The sequence below is a fragment of the Amblyomma americanum genome, chromosome 8 (assembly GCF_052857255.1).
Source record: "Amblyomma americanum isolate KBUSLIRL-KWMA chromosome 8, ASM5285725v1, whole genome shotgun sequence".
Taxonomy (NCBI): Eukaryota; Metazoa; Arthropoda; class Arachnida; order Ixodida; family Ixodidae; genus Amblyomma; species Amblyomma americanum.
The window spans coordinates 104574632-104590801 of record NC_135504.1 but is presented as its reverse complement, the minus strand read 5'-3'; the positions used below and the strand labels follow the sequence as shown (position 1 = coordinate 104590801).

General features: G+C 45.3%; 2 non-coding genes across 2 annotated transcripts; both read right to left on the bottom strand.

Moving 5' to 3' along the window:
- Positions 1-13975: 13975 nt before the first annotated feature.
- Positions 13976-14049, bottom strand: TRNAP-CGG (transfer RNA proline (anticodon CGG)). The gene has a single exon. It is a non-coding gene; the product is annotated as a tRNA-Pro (tRNA).
- Positions 14050-15955: 1906 nt separating this feature from the next.
- On the bottom strand, positions 15956-16029 carry TRNAP-CGG (transfer RNA proline (anticodon CGG)). The gene has a single exon. It is a non-coding gene; the product is annotated as a tRNA-Pro (tRNA).
- Positions 16030-16170: the final 141 nt, after the last annotated feature.

Sequence of the window (16170 nt, the reverse complement as noted above, 5' to 3'; positions counted from 1 at the left end):
TGCTAATCAATGGGATAATGATACTTAGATTAACCTATCGATTGAAGAAAATTACTTATAAATCAGCAGAAAAAACTACCATGCCGCCGGTGGGATCCGAACCCAAGACCTCCGAATATCGCGTCCGGTGCTCTTACCAACTGAGCTACGACGACGGCTGTCCAATCTGCTGCTTTCGTGGGTATTTATATTTTTGCTTGTAAGCTAACCATGAGAGTGTTCACCAGCGCCACCCTCTTCTATAGCGGTGGACGTAGAACGTCCTGTAATACCGCGAGTGTGACGTACAACGTCATCTAACGGCGAGGGCGGAAACTGTGCGAGAGCCCTCTTATGCTACCCATGGCATCAAGTCTGCCAGAACCGAGACCCTCGTTTAGCAATTAGCATATTAGGTAAGGAAAATTAGGGACTCGTTTTGACAAACTTATGAAGAAAGCCGAAAATCACCGAAACCAAGGTGCATAGGGGAATGTTTTAATTTTTTTATGTGTTGTGCTAATCAATGGGATAATGATACTTAGATTAATCTATCGATTGAAGAAAATTGCTTATAAATCAGCAGAAAAAACAACCATGCCGCCGGTGGGATCCGAACCCACGACCTCCGAATATCGCGTCCGTTGCTCTTACCAACTGAGCTACGACGACGGCTGTCCAATCTGCTGCTTTCGTGGGTATTTATATTTTTGCTTGTAAGCTAACCATGAAAGTGTTCACCAGCGCCACCCTCTTCCATAGCGGTGGACGTAGAACGTCCTGTAATACCGTGAGTGTGACGTACAACGTCATCTAACGGCGAGGGCGGAAACTGTGCGAGAGCCCTCTTATGCTACCCATGGCATCAAGTCTGCCATAACCGAGACCCTCGTTATGCAATTAGCAGATAAGGTGAGGAAAATTAGGGACTCGTTTTGACAAACTTATGAAGAAAGCCGACAATCACCGAAACCAAGGTGCATAGGGGAATGTTTTAATTTTTTTTAATGCGTTGTGCTAATCAATGGGATAATGATACTTAGATTAATCTATCGATTGAAGAAAATTGCTTATAAATAAGCAGAAAAAGCAACCATGCCACCGGTGGGATCCGAACCCACGACCTCCGAATATCGCGTCCGGTGCTCTTACCAACAGAGCTACGATGACGGCTGTCCAATCTGCTGCTTTCGTGGGTATTTATATTTTTTGCTTGTAAGCTAACCATGAGAGTGTTCACCAGCGCGACCCTCTTCCATAGCGGTGGACGTAGAACGTCCTGTAATACCGCGAGTGTGACGTACAACGTCATCTAACGGCGAGGGCGGAAACTGTGCGAGAGCCCTCTTATACTACCCATGGCATCAAGTCTGCCAGAACCGAGACCTTCGTTAAGCAATTAGCAGATAAGGTAAGGAAAATTAGGGACTCGTTTTGACAAACTTATGAAGAAAGCCGAAAATCACCGAAACCAAGGTGCATAGGGGAATGTTTTAATTTTTTTTGTGTTGTGCTAATCAATGGGATAATGATACTTAGATTAATCTATCGATTGAAGAAAATTGCTTATAAATCAGCAGAAAAAACAACCATGCCGCCGGTGGGAGCCGAACCCACGACCTCTGAATATCGCGTCCGGTGCTCTTACCAACTGAGCTACGACGACGGCTGTCCAATCTGCTGCTTTCGTGGGTATTTATATTTATGCTTGTAAGCTAACCATGAGAGTGTTCACCAGCGCCACCCTCTCCCATAGCGGTGGAAGTAGAACGTCCTCTAATACCGCGAGTGTGACGTACAACGTCATCTAACGGCGAGGGCGGAAACTGTGCGAGAGCCTTCTTATGCTACCCATGGCATCAAGTCTGCCTGAACCGAGACCCTCGTTAAGCAATTAGAAGATAAGGTAAGGAAAATTAGGGACTCGTTTTGACAAACTTATGAAAAAAGCCGACAATCACCGAAACCAAGGTGCATAGGGGACTGTTTTAATTTTTTTTTATTGTGTTGTGCTAATCAATGGGATAATGATACTTAGATTAATCTATCGATTGAAGAAAATTGCTTATAAATCAGCAGAAAAAACAACCATGCCGCCGGTGGGATCCGAACCCACGACCTCCGAATATCGCGTTCGGTGCTCTTACCAACTGAGCTACGACGACGGCTGTCCAATCTGCTGCTTTCGTGGGTATTTATATTTTTGCTTGTAAGCTAACCATGAGAGTGTTCACCAGCGCCACCCTCTTCCATAGCGGTGGACGTAGAACGTCCTGTAATACCGTGAGTGTGACGTACAACGTCATCTAACGGCGAGGGCGGAAACTGTGCGAGAGCCCTCTTATGCTACCCATGGCATCAAGTCTTCCATAACCGAGACCCTCGTTAAGCAATTAGCAGATAAGGTAAGGAAAATTAGGGACTCGTTTTGACAAACTTATGAAGAAAGCCGACAATCACCGAAACCAAGGTGCATAGGGGAATGTTTTATTTTTTTTAATGCGTTGTGCTAATCAATGGTATAATGATACTTCGATTAATCTATCGATTGAAGAAAATTGCTTATAAATCAGCAGAAAAAACAACCATGCTGCCGGTGGGATCCGAACCCACGACCTCCGAATATCGCGTCCGGTGCTCTTACCAACTGAGCTACGACGACGGCTGTCCAATCTGCTGCTTTCGTAGGTATTTATATTTTTGCTTGTAAGCTAACCATGAGAGTGTTCACCACCGCCACCCTCTTCCATAGCGGTGGACGTAGAACGTCCTGCAATACCGCGAGTGTGACGTACAACGTCATCTTACGGCGAGGGCGGAAACTGTGCGAGAGCCCTCTTATACTACCCATGGCATCAAGTCTGCCAGAACCGAGACTCTCGTTAAGCAATTAGCAGATAAGGTAAGGAAAATTAGGGACTCGTTTCGACAAACTTATGAAGAAAGCCGACATCACCGAAACCAAGGTGCATAGAGGAATGTTTTAATTTTTTTAATGTGTTGTGCTAATCAATGGGATAATGATACTTAGATTAACCTATCGATTGAAGAAAATTGCTTATAAATCAGCAGAAAAAACAACCATGCCGCCGGTGGGATCCGAGCCCAAGACCTCCGAATATCGCGTGCGGTGCTCTTACCAACTGAGCTACGACGACGGCTGTCCAATCTGCTGCTTTCGTGGGTATTTATATTTTTGCTTGTAAGCTAACCATGAGAGTGTTCACCAGCGCCACCCTCTTCCATAGCGGTGGACGTAGAACGTCCTGTAATACCGTGAGTGTGACGTACAACGTCATCTAACGGCGAGGGCGGAAACTGTGCGAGAGCCCTCTTATGCTACCCATGGCATCAAGTCTTCCATAACCGAGACCCTCGTTAAGCAATTAGCAGATAAGGTAAGGAAAATTAGGGACTCGTTTTGACAAACTTATGAAGAAAGCCGACAATCACCGAAACCAAGGTGCATAGGGGAATGTTTTATTTTTTTTAATGCGTTGTGCTAATCAATGGGATAATGATACTTCGATTAATCTATCGATTGAAGAAAATTGCTTATAAATCAGCAGAAAAAACCATGCTGCCGGTGGGATCCGAACCCACGACCTCCGAATATCGCGTCCGGTGCTCTTACCAACTGAGCTACGACGACGGCTGTCCAATCTGCTGCTTTCGTAGGTATTTATATTTTTGCTTGTAAGCTAACCATGAGAGTGTTCACCACCGCCACCCTCTTCCATAGCGGTGGACGTAGAACGTCCTGCAATACCGCGAGTGTGACGTACAACGTCATCTTACGGCGAGGGCGGAAACTGTGCGAGAGCCCTCTTATACTACCCATGGCATCAAGTCTGCCAGAACCGAGACTCTCGTTAAGCAATTAGCAGATAAGGTAAGGAAAATTAGGGACTCGTTTCGACAAACTTATGAAGAAAGCCGACATCACCGAAACCAAGGTGCATAGAGGAATGTTTTAATTTTTTTAATGTGTTGTGCTAATCAATGGGATAATGATACTTAGATTAACCTATCGATTGAAGAAAATTGCTTATAAATCAGCAGAAAAAACAACCATGCCGCCGGTGGGATCCGAACCCAAGACCTCCGAATATCGCGTGCGGTGCTCTTACCAACTGAGCTACGACGACGGCTGTCCAATCTGCTGCTTTCGTGGGCATTTATATTTTTGCTTGTAAGCTAACCATGAGAGTGTTCACCAGCGCCACCCTCTTCCATAGCGGTGGACGTAGAACGTCCTGTAATACCGCGAGTGTGACGTACAACGTCATCTAACGGCGAGGGCGGAAACTGTGCGAGAGCCCTCTTTTGCTACCCATGGCATCAAGTCTGCCAGAACCGAGACCCTCGTTAAGCAATTAGCAGATAAGGTAAGGAAAATTAGGGACTCGTATTGACAAACTTATGAAGAATGCCGACAATCACCGAAACCAAGGTGCATAGGGGAATGTTTTAATTTTTTTTAATGTGTTGTGCTAATCAATGGGATAATGATACTTAGATTAATCTATCGATTGAAGAAAATTGCTTATAAATCAGCAGAAAAAACAACCATGCCGCCGGTGGGATCCGAACCCAAGACCTCCGAATATCGCGTCCGGTGCTTTTACCAACTGAGCTACGACGACGGCTGTCCAATCTGCTGCTTTCGTGGGTATTTATATTTTTGCATGCAAGCTAACCATAAGAGTGTTCACCAGCGCCACCCTCTTCCATAGCGGTGGACGTAGAACGTCCTCTAATACCGCGAGTGTGACGTACAAGGTCATCTAACGGCGAAGGCGGAAACTGTGCGAGAGCCCTGTTATGCTACCCATGGCATCAAGTCTGCCAGAACCGGGACCCTGGTTAAGCAATTAGCACATAAGGTAAGGAAAATTAGGGACTCGTTTTGACAAACTTATGAAGAAAGCCGACAATCACCGAAACCAAGGTGCATAGGGGAATGTTTTATTTTTTTTAATGTGTTGTGCTAATCAATAGGATAATGATACTTAGATTAAACTATCCATTGAAGAAAATTGCTTATACATCAGCAGAAAAACAACCATGCCGCCGGTGGGATCCGAACCCACGACCACCGAATATCGCGTCCGGTGCTCTTACCAACTGAGCTACGACGACGGCTGTCCAATCTGCTGCTTTCGTGGGTATTTATATTTTTGCTTGTAAGCTAACCATGAGAGTGTTCACCAGGGCCACTCTCTTCCATAGCGGTGGACGTAGAACGTCCTGTAATACCGTAAGCGTGACGTACAACGTCATGTAATGGCGAGGGCGGTAACTGTGCGAGAGCCCTCTTATGCTACCCATGGCATCAAGTCTGCCATAACCGAGACCCTCGTTAAGCAATTAGCAGATAAGGTAAGGAAAATTAGGGACTCGTTTTGACAAACTTATGAAGAAAGCCGACAATCACCGAAACCAAGGTGCATAGGGGAATGTTTTAATTTTTTTAATGTGTTGTGCTAATCAATTGGATAATGATACTTCGATTAATCTATCGATTGAAGAAAATTGCTTATAAATCAGCAGAAAAAACAACCATGCCGCCGGTGGGAGCCGAACCCACGACCTCCGAATATCGCGTCCGGTGCTCTTACCAACTGAGCTACGACGACGGCTGTCCAATCTGCTGCTTTCGTGGGTATTTATATTTATGCTTGTAAGCTAACCATGAGAGTGTTCACCAGCGCCACCCTCTTCCATAGCGGTGGAAGTAGAACGTCCTCTAATACCGCGAGTGTGACGTACAACGTCATCTAACGGCGAGGGCGGAAACTGTGAGAGAGCCTTCTTATGCTACCCATGGCATCAAGTCTGCCAGAACCGAGACCCTCGTTAAGCAATTAGAAGATAAGGTAAGGAAAATTAGGGACTCGTTTTGACAAACTTATGAAAAAAGCCGACAATCACCGAAACCAAGGTGCATAGGGGACTGTTTTAATTTTTTTTTATGTGTTGTGCTAATTAATGGGATAATGATACTTAGATTAATCTAACGATTGAAGAAAATTGCTTATAAATCAGCCGAAAAAACAACCATGCCGCCGGTGGGATCCGAACCCATATCCTTCGGTGCTCTTACCAACTGAGCTACGACGACGGCTGTCCAATCTGCTGCTTTCGTGGGTATTTATATTTTTGCTTGTAAGCTAACCATGAGAGTGTTCACCAGCGCCACCCTCTTCCATAGCGGTGGACGTAGAACGTCCTGTAATACCGCGAGTGTGACGTACAACGTCATCTAACGGCGAGGGCGGAAACTGTGCGAGAGCCCTCTTATACTACCCATGGCATCAAGTCTGCCAGAATCGAGACTCTCGTTAAGCGATTAGCAGATAAGGTAAGGAAAATTAGGGGCTCGTTTCGACAAACTTATGAAGAAAGCCGACAATCACCGAAACCAAGGTGCATAGGGGAATGTTTTATTTTTTTTAATGTGTTGTGCTAATCAATGGGATAATGATACTTAGATTAACCTATCGATTGAAGAAAATTGCTTATAAATCAGCAGAAAAAACAACCATGCCGCCGGTGGGATCCGAACCCACGACCTCCGAATATCGCGTCCGGTGCTCTTACCAACTGAGCTACGACGACGGCTGTCCAATCTGCTGCTTTCGTGGGTATTTATATTTTTGCTTGTAAGCTATCCATGAGAGTGTTCACCAGCGCCACCCTCTTCCATAGCGGTGGACGTAGAACGTCCTGTAATACCGCGAGTGTGACGTACAAAGTCATCTAACGGCGAGGGCGGAAACTGTGCGAGAGCCCTCTTATGCTACCCATGGCATCAAGTCTGCCTGAACCGAGACCCTCGTTAAGAAATTAGCAGATAAGGTAATGAAAATTAGGGACTCGTTTTGACAAACTTATGAAGAAAGCCGACAATCACCGAAACCAAGGTGCATAGGGGAATGTTTTAATTTTTTTAATGTGTTGTGCTAATCAATGGGATAATGATACTTAGATTAATCTATCGATTGAAGAAAATTGCTTATAAATCAGCAGAAAAATCAACCATGCCGCCGGTGGGATCCGAACCCACGACCTCCGAATATCGCGTCCGGTGTTCTTACCAACTGAGCTACGACGACGGCTGTCCAATCTGCTGCTTTCGTGGGTATTTATATTTTTGCTTGTAAGCTAACCATGAGAGTGTTTACCAGCGCCACCCTCTTCTATAGCGGTGGACGTAGAACGTCCTGTAATACCGTGAGTGTGACGTACAACGTCATCTAACGGCGAGGGCGGAAACTGTGCGAGAGCCCTCTTATGCTGCCCATGGCATCAAGTCTGCCATAACCGAGACCCTCGTTAAGCAATTAGCAGATAAGGTAAGGAAAATTAGGGACTCGTTTTGACAAACTTATGAAGAAAGCCGACAATCACCGAACCCAAGGTGCATAGGGGAATGTTTTAATTTTTTTTAATGCGTTGTGCTAATCAATGGGATAATGATACTTAGATTAATCTATCGATTGAAGAAAATTGCTTATAAATCAGCAGAAAAAACAACCATGCCGCCGGTGGGATCCGAACCCACGACCTCCGAATATCGCGTCCGGTGCTCTTACCAACTGAGCTACGATGACAGCTGTCCAATCTGCTGCTTTCGTGGGTATTTATATTTTTTGCTTGTAAGCTAACCATGAGAGTGTTCACCAGCGCGACCCTCTTCCATAGCGGTGGACGTAGAACTTTCTGTAATACCGCGAGTGTGACGTACAACGTCATCTAACGGCGAGGGCGGAAACTGTGCGAGAGCCCTCTTATACTACCCATGGCATCAAGTCTGCCAGAACCGAGACCCTCGTTAAGCAATTAGCAGATAAGGTAAGGAAAATTAGGGACTCGTTTTGACAAACTTATGAAGAAAGCCGACAATCACCGCAACCAAGGTGCATAGGGGAATGTTTTATTTTTTTTAATGTGTTGTGCTAATTAATGGGATAATGATACTTATATTAACATATCGATTGAAGAAAATTGCTTATAAATCAGCAGAAAAAACAACCATGCCGCCGGTGGGATCCGAACCCACGACCTTCGAATATCGCGTCCGGTGCTCTTACCAACTGAGCTACGACGACGGCTGTCCAATCTGCTGCTTTCGTGGGCATTTATATTTTTGCTTGTAAGCTAACCATGAGAGTGTTCACCAGCGCCACCCTCTTCCATAGCGGTGGACGTAGAACGTCCTGTAATACCGCGAGTGTGACGTACAACGTCATCTAACGGCGAGGGCGGAAACTGTGCGAGAGCCCTCTTTTGCTACCCATGGCATCAAGTCTGCCAGAACCGAGACCCTCGTTAAGCAATTAGCAGATAAGGTAATGAAAATTAGGGACTCGTTTTGACAAACTTATGAAGAAAGCCGACAATCACCGAAACCAAGGTGCATAGGGGAATGTTTTAATTTTTTTTAATGTGTTGTGCTAATCAATGGGATAATGATACTTAGATTAATCTATCGATTGAAGAAAATTGCATATAAATCAGCAGAAAAATCAACCATGCCGCCGGTGGGATCCGAACCCACGACCTCCGAATATCGCGTCCGGTGCTCTTACCAACTGAGCTACGACGACGGCTGTCCAATCTGCTGCTTTCGTGGGCATTTATATTTTTGCATGCAAGCTAACCATGAGAGTGTTCACCAGCGCCACCCTCTTCCATAGCGGTGGACGTAGAACGTCCTGTAATACCGTGAGTGTGACGTACAACGTCATGTAATGGCGAGGGCGGAAACTGTGCGAGAGCCCTCTTATGCTACCCATGGCATCAAGTCTGCCATAACCGAGACCCTCGTTAAGCAATTAGCAGATAAGGTAAGGAAAATTAGGGACTCGTTTTGACAAACTTATGAAGAAAGCCGACAATCACCGAAACCAAGGTGCATAGGGAAATGTTTTAATTTTTTTTTAATGTGTTGTGCTAATCAATTGGATAATGATACTTCGATTAATCTATCGATTGAAGAAAATTGCTTATAAATCAGCAGAAAAAACAACCATGCCGCCGGTGGGAGCCGAACCCACGACCTCCGAATATCGCGTCCGGTGCTCTTACCAACTGAGCTACGACGACGGCTGTCCAATCTGCTGCTTTCGTGGGTATTTATATTTATGCTTGTAAGCTAACCATGAGAGTGTTCACCAGCGCCACCCTCTTCCATAGCGGTGGAAGTAGAACGTCCTCTAATACCGCGAGTGTGACGTACAACGTCATCTAACGGCGAGGGCGGAAACTGTGAGAGAGCCTTCTTATGCTACCCATGGCATCAAGTCTGCCAGAACCGAGACCCTCGTTAAGCAATTAGAAGATAAGGTAAGGAAAATTAGGGACTCGTTTTGACAAACTTATGAAAAAAGCCGGCAATCACCGAAACCAAGGTGCATAGGGGACTGTTTTAATTTTTTTTTTATGTGTTGTGCTAATCAATGGGATAATGATACTTAGATTAATCTATCGATTGAAGAAAATTGCTTATAAATCAGCAGAAAAAACAACCATGCCGCCGGTGGGATCCGAACCCATATCGTTCGGTGCTCTTACCAACTGAGCTGCGACGACGGCTGTCCAATCTGCTGCTTTCGTGGGTATTTATATTTTTGCTTGTAAGCTAACCATGAGAGTGTTCACCAGCGCCACCCTCTTCCATAGCGGTGGACGTAGAACGTCCTGTAATACCGCGAGTGTGACGTACAACGTCATCTAACGGCGAGGGCGGAAACTGTGCGAGAGCCCTCTTATACTACCCATGGCATCAAGTCTGCCAGAATCGATACTCTCGTTAAGCGATTAGCAGATAAGGTAAGGAAAATTAGGGACTCGTTTCGACAAACTTATGAAGAAAGCCGACAATCACCGAAACCAAGGTGCATAGGGGAATGTTTTATTTTTTTTAATGTGTTGTGCTAATCAATGGGATAATGATACTTACATTAACCTATCGATTGAAGAAAATTACTTATAAATCAGCAGAAAAAACAACCATGCCGGCGGTGGGATCCGAACCCACGACCTCCGAATATCGCGTCCGGTGCTCTTACCAACTGAGCTACGACGACGGCTGTCCAATCTGCTGCTTTCGTGGGTATTTATATTTTTGCTTGTAAGCTATCCATGAGAGTGTTCACCAGCGCCACCCTCTTCCATAGCGGTGGACGTAGAACGTCCTGTAATACCGCGAGTGTGACGTACAAAGTCATCTAACGGCGAGGGCGGAAACTGTGCGAGAGCCCTCTTATGCTACCCATGGCATCAAGTCTGCCAGAACCGAGACCCTCGTTAAGCAATTAGCAGATAAGGTAATGAAAATTACGGACTCGTTTTGACAAACTTATGAAGAAAGCCGAAAATCACCGAAACCAAGGTGCATAGGGGAATGTTTTAATTTTTTTTAATGTGTTGTGCTAATCAATGGGATAATGATACTTACATTAAACTATCGATTGAAGAAAATTGCTTATACATCAGCAGAAAAACAACCATGCCGCCGGTGGGATCCGAACCCACGACCACCGAATATCGCGTCCGGTGGTTTTACCAACTGAGCTACGACGACGGCTGTCCAATCTGCTGCTTTCGTGGGTATTTATATTTTTGCTTGCAAGCTAACCATGAGAGTGTTCACCAGCGCCACCCTCTTCCATAGCGGTGGACGTAAAACGTCCTCTAATACCGCGAGTGTGACGTACAAGGTCATCTAACGGCGAAGGCGGAAACTGTGTTAGAGCCTTCTTATGCTAGCCATGGCATCAAGTCTGCCAGAACCGAGACCCTCGTTAAGCAATTAGCAGATAAGGTAAGGAAAATTAGGTACTCGTTTTGACAAACTTATGAAGAAAGCCGACAATCACCGAAACCAAGGTGCATAGGGGAATGTTTTATATTTTTTAATGTGTTGTGCTAATCAATACTATAATGATACTTACATTAAACTATCGATTGAAGAAAATTGCTTATACATCAGCAGAAAAACAACCATGCCGCCGGTGGGATCCGAACCCACGACCACCGAATATCGCGTCCGGTGCTCCTACCAACTGAGCTACGACGACGGCTGTCCAATCTGCTGCTTTCGTGGGTATTTATATTTTTGCTTGTAAGCTAACCATGAGAGTGTTGACCAGGGCCACTCTCTTCCATAGCGGTGGATGTAGAACGTCCTGTAATACCGTGAGTGTGACGTACAACGTCATGTAATGGCGAGGGCGGAAACTGTGCGAGAGCCCTCTTATGCTACCCATGGCATCAAGTCTGCCATAACCGAGACCCTCGTTAAGCAATTAGCAGATAAGGTAAGGAAAATTAGGGACTCGTTTTGACAAACTTATGAAGAAAGCCGACAATCACCGAAACCAAGGTGCATAGGGGAATGTTTTAATTTTTTTTTAATGTGTTGTGCTAATCAATTAGATAATGATACTTCGATTAATCTATCGATTGAAGAAAATTGCTTATAAATCAGCAGAAAAAACAACCATGCCGCCGGTGGGAGCCGAACCCACGACCTCCGAATATCGCGTCCGGTGCTCTTACCAACTGAGCTACGACGACGGCTGTCCAATCTGCTGCTTTCGTGGGTATTTATATTTATGCTTGTAAGCTAACCATGAGAGTGTTCACCAGCGCCACCCTCTTCCATAGCGGTGGAAGTAGAACGTCCTCTAATAACGCGAGTGTGACGTACAACGTCATCTAACGGCGAGGGCGGAAACTGTGAGAGAGCCTTCTTATGCTACCCATGGCATCAAGTCTGCCAGAACCGAGACCCTCGTTAAGCAATTAGAAGATAAGGTAAGGAAAATTAGGGACTCGTTTTGACAAACTTATGAAAAAAGCCGACAATCACCGAAACCAAGGTGCATAGGGGACTGTTTTAATTTTTTTTATGTGTTGTGCTGATCAATGGGATAATGATACTTAGATTAATCTATCGATTGAAGAAAATTGCTTATAAATCAGCAGAAAAAACAACCATGCCGCCGGTGGGATCCGAACCCATATCCTCCGAATATCGCGTTCGGTGCTCTTACCAACTGAGCTAACACGACGGCTGTCCAAACTGCTGCTTTCGTGGGTATTTATATTTTTGCTTGTAAGCTAACAATGAGTGTTCACCAGCGCCACCCTCTTCCATAGCGGTGGACGTAGAACGTCCTGTAATACCGCGAGTGTGACGTACAACGTCATCTAACGGCGAGGGCGGAAACTGTGCGAGAGCCCTCTTATACTACCCATGGCATCAAGTCTGCCAGAATCGAGACTCTCGTTAAGCAATTAGCAGATAAGGTAAGGAAAATTAGGGACTCGTTTCGACAAACTTATGAAGAAAGCCGACAATCACCGAAACCAAGGTGCATAGGGGAATGTTTTTTTTTTTTAATGTGTTGTGCTAATCAATGGGATAATGATACTTAGATTAACCTATCGATTGAAGAAAATTGCTTATAAATCAGCAGAAAAAACAACCATGCCGCCGGTGGGATCCGAACCCACGACCTCCGAATATCGCGTCCGGTGCTCTTACCAACTGAGCTACGACGACGGCTGTCCAATCTGCTGCTTTCGTGGGTATTTATATTTTTGCTTGTAAGCTATCCATGAGAGTGTTCACCAGCGCCACCCTCTTCTATAGCGGTGGACGTAGAACGTCCTGTAATACCGCGAGTGTGACGTACAAAGTCATCTAACGGCGAGGGCGGAAACTGTGCGAGAGCCCTCTTATGCTACCCATGGCGTCAAGTCTGCCAGAACCGAGACCCTCGTTAAGCAATTAGCAGATAAGGTAATGAAAATTAGGGACTCGTTTTGACAAACTTATGAAGAAAGCCGACAATCACCGAAACCAAGGTGCATAGGGGAATGTTTTAATTTTTTTAATGTGTTGTGCTAATCAATGGGATAATGATACTTAGAATAATCTATCGATTGAAGAAAATTGCTTATAAATCAGCAGAAAAAACAACCATGCCGCCGGTGGGATCCGAACCCAAGACCTCCGAATATCGCGACCGGTGCTTTTACCAACTGAGCTACGACGACGGCTGTCCAATCTGCTGCTTTCGTGGGTATTTATATTTTTGCTTGCAAGCTAACCATGAGAGTGTTCACCAGCGCCACCCTCTTCCATAGCGGTGTACGTAAAACGTCCTCTAATACCGCGAGTGTGACGTACAAGGTCATCTAACGGCGAAGGCGGAAACTGTGCGAGAGCCCTCTTATGCTACCCATGGCATCAAGTCTGCCAGAACCGGGACCCTCGTTAAGCAATTAGCAGATAAGGTAAGGAAAATTAGGGACTCGTTTCGACAAACTTATGAAGAAAGCCGACAATCACCGAAACCAAGGTGCATAGGGGAATGTTTTAATTTTTTTTAATGTGTTGTGCTAATCAATGGGATAATGATACTTAGATTAATCTATCGATTGAAGAAAATTGCTTATAAATCAGCAGAAAAAACAACCATGCCGCCGGTGGGATCCGAACCCACGACCTTCGAATATCGCGTCCGGTGCTCTTACCAACTGAGCTACGACGACGGCTGTCCAATCTGCTGCTTTCGTGGGCATTTATATTTTTGCTTGTAAGCTAACCATGAGAGTGTTCACCAGCGCCACCCTCTTCCATAGCGGTGGACGTAGAACGTCCTGTAATACCGCGAGTGTGACGTACAACGTCATCTAACGGCGAGGGCGGAAACTGTGCGAGAGCCCTCTTTTGCTACCCATGGCATCAAGTCTGCCAGAACCGAGACCCTCGTTAAGCAATTAGCAGATAAGGTAATGAAAATTAGGGACTCGTTTTGACAAACTTATGAAGAAAGCCGACAATCACCGAAACCAAGGTGCATAGGGGAATGTTTTAATTTTTTTTAATGTGTTGTGCTAATCAATGGGATAATGATACTTAGATTAATCTATCGATTGAAGAAAATTGCTTATAAATCAGCAGAAAAATCAACCATGCCGCCGGTGGGATCCGAACCCACGACCTCCGAATACCGCGTCCGGTGCTCTTACCAACTGAGCTACGACGACGGCTGTCCAATCTGCTGCTTTCGTGGGCATTTATATTTTTGCATGCAAGCTAACCATGAGAGTGTTCACCAGCGCCACCCTCTTCCATAGCGGTGGACGTAGAACGTCCTGTAATACCGTGAGTGTGACGTACAACGTCATGTAATGGCGAGGGCGGAAACTGTGCGAGAGCCCTCTTATGCTACCCATGGCATCAAGTCTGCCATAACCGAGACCCTCGTTAAGCAATTAGCAGATAAGGTAAGGAAAATTAGGGACTCGTTTTGACAAACTTATGAAGAAAGCCGACAATCACCGAAACCAAGGTGCATAGGGGAATGTTTTAATTTTTTTTTAATGTGTTGTGCTAATCAATTGGATAATGATACTTCGATTAATCTATCGATTGAAGAAAATTGCTTATAAATCAGCAGAAAAAACAACCATGCCGCCGGTGGGAGCCGAACCCACGACCTCCGAATATCGCGTCCGGTGCTCTTACCAACTGAGCTACGACGACGGCTGTCCAATCTGCTGCTTTCGTGGGTATTTATATTTATGCTTGTAAGCTAACCATGAGAGTGTTCACCAGCGCCACCCTCTTCCATAGCGGTGGAAGTAGAACGTCCTCTAATACCGCGAGTGTGACGTACAACGTCATCTAACGGCGAGGGCGGAAACTGTGAGAGAGCCTTCTTATGCTACCCATGGCATCAAGTCTGCCAGAACCGAGACCCTCGTTAAGCAATTAGAAGATAAGGTAAGGAAAATTAGGGACTCGTTTTGACAAACTTATGAAAAAAGCCGGCAATCACCGAAACCAAGGTGCATAGGGGACTGTTTTAATTTTTTTTTATGTGTTGTGCTAATCAATGGGATAATGATACTTAGATTAATCTATCGATTGAAGAAAATTGCTTATAAATCAGCAGAAAAAACAACCATGCCGCCGGTGGGATCCGAACCCATATCGTTCGGTGCTCTTACCAACTGAGCTGCGACGACGGCTGTCCAATCTGCTGCTTTCGTGGGTATTTATATTTTTGCTTGTAAGCTAACCATGAGAGTGTTCACCAGCGCCACCCTCTTCCATAGCGGTGGACGTAGAACGTCCTGTAATACCGCGAGTGTGACGTACAACGTCATCTAACGGCGAGGGCGGAAACTGTGCGAGAGCCCTCTTATACTACCCATGGCATCAAGTCTGCCAGAATCGATACTCTCGTTAAGCGATTAGCAGATAAGGTAAGGAAAATTAGGGACTCGTTTCGACAAACTTATGAAGAAAGCCGACAATCACCGAAACCAAGGTGCATAGGGGAATGTTTTATTTTTTTTTAATGTGTTGTGCTAATCAATGGGATAATGATACTTAGATTAACCTATCGATTGAAGAAAATTGCTTATAAATCAGCAGAAAAAACAACCATGCCGCCGGTGGGATCCGAACCCACGACCTCCGAATATCGCGTCCGGTGCTCTTACCAACTGAGCTACGACGACGGCTGTCCAATCTGCTGCTTTCGTGGGTATTTATATTTTTGCTTGTAAGCTATCCATGACAGTGTTCACCAGCGCCACCCTCTTCCATAGCGGTGGACGTAGAACGTCCTGTAATACCGCGAGTGTGACGTACAAAGTCATCTAACGGCGAGGGCGGAAACTGTGCGAGAGCCCTCTTATGCTACCCATGGCATCAAGTCTGCCAGAACCGAGACCCTCGTTAAGCAATTAGCAGATAAGGTAATGAAAATTACGGACTCGTTTTGACAAACTTATGAAGAAAGCCGACAATCACCGAAACCAAGGTGCATAGGGGAATGTTTTAATTTTTTTTAATGTGTTGTGCTAATCAATGGGATAATGATACTTAGATTAATCTATCGATTGAAGAAAATTGCTTATAAATCAGCAGAAAAATCAACCATGCCGCCGGTGGGATCCGAACCCACGACCTCCGAATACCGCGTCCGGTGCTCTTACCAACTGAGCTACGACGACGGCTGTCCAATCTGCTGCTTTCGTGGGCATTTATATTTTTGCATGCAAGCTAACCATGAGAGTGTTCACCAGCGCCACCCTCTTCCATAGCGGTGGACGTAGAACGTCCTGTAATACCGTGAGTGTGACGTACAACGTCAT